Source organism: Rosa chinensis, chromosome 2 (genome assembly GCF_002994745.2).
Source record: "Rosa chinensis cultivar Old Blush chromosome 2, RchiOBHm-V2, whole genome shotgun sequence".
In the NCBI taxonomy this organism is placed as follows: Eukaryota; Viridiplantae; Streptophyta; class Magnoliopsida; order Rosales; family Rosaceae; genus Rosa; species Rosa chinensis.
Window position 1 is genome coordinate 67,214,790 of NC_037089.1, and position 1,737 is coordinate 67,216,526.

The following is a 1,737-nucleotide window of genomic DNA, read 5'->3' on the forward strand; positions in this document are numbered from 1 at the left end:
ATAAGAATAAAGCTTGAATCAGAAGTTCAGAACCCCTTAATAGTAGGTAGCTAGCAGTTTTCTGGAGGGTTACAACCTATTGATCATGAACCCCAAGAGGGTCTTAATAATAATAATTAGATTGCTAACTTCATGTAAGCTACCACAGATTTGGTGTGAACCAAATAGGGCGAGACCATCCAGTAGAATAATGATCATAGGGAAAAGGAAATGTACGTGTAACGTTCGATACTTCCATCTGTCAAGGAAAACACCCCAAGATCATGTCCACATTCGAAAACAAAACAGATGCGATTTCTTACGAATGTCTTACCCCAAGGACCATAATAATTCAGGCCTACAACAGATGGAATGAATAATTTCCCGGACATTATCCGATTACCAAAGTTGGTAATTTGAACATTACCCATCGAGGACCATTACTATGGTCTAGCTTGAACATCGAAAACCATCAGCATGAGGACCATTCACAGAAAGACTGAACTTCTCACCTTTCCTGTGAGAATAACTCTTACTAATGAAAGTCATGAACAACTCTTTTGATGTAGCATCTTTGACTACATAAGACACGCATTCAAATTTGCATACAACTTCCGATCAAAAATTTCTATATCATGTAACATCTTCGAGTGTCCAAACAACCTTCCCATCGGCCTCAATGAGGGTCCATGATTTGTCGGTGGGTCTACAAAAAGCCAAAGCGCGGGATTGTGAGCAAATTGCAACCACGAGGCATGAGTTATGTTTTGTTGGTACTGAACAGCTGAAGATCGAGGCTATAACTCTACTCAAGAAGAAAGCCTGATTGTTGTTGTCGCCATCGCATGGAATGGTGGTTTGTGGTGGAAGCATGACTTTTGCACCTAATATTGGATTCAAGAAAAGGTTGGCAATAGTACTACCAGCATGGTCAACCATGATCAACTACCCTTCAATTGATCCAATACAATTCAGTTTATTCATGTCATCATAAGCGGTATTCGAATATTTGTAAACTCTCTTCTCCTCACTTAGACTTAAGAAGCAATGATCTTTGTTGCCGCGGGAACGAAACATAAGACACGGAAGTTGAGGAGAAGGAGGACAACACTTGCTGGCAATTGCCGTATCAATAGTTGCTAGCCAAGAACGACATACAGCACGACAGCGGAAGTAATCTGACAAGTACAGTCGTCGTAGAATCAGTTGCATCACATCTTCAGGGAGTCCTTTAGAAAGTTTGTTTCTCACCCTTCCAATCCTTATAGCTTGGAAGTTTTTACTAACAGCAACTTGAGCCGAGCCAGTTTTCTCCTCCTCTGCTGGGCAGAAATCATCCTTCAGTATATTTGTATCTATCAATTAAATGCTTTTGAGAACAAAAAGAGAAGTAACTATATAGTATAATAGTAATATAGAGATATCCGTAATGCATTCACAAAGAGGACTGAAGACTTTGATATCTTTAGGACAGAATCAGAGGAAAAAGATGAAGAGATAAATTCAGATAATAAAAAAATAGAGATGAAGGAAAAAGAACTCTCATTCCTGCCAGACTTGTTTGATACAAATGCAGAAGCAAAATCATTAATTACACACACACACATATAATTAGCACAAACCAACAGATATTACAACAAACACTAGAGTAGTCACTCAGACCTTTTACTGTTCTTATCTTAAGCCTTGACAGACTATTTTCCGGCCCAAACAAACACATGCACACACAAACACCATAATCTATAAGTGACTGTCGTT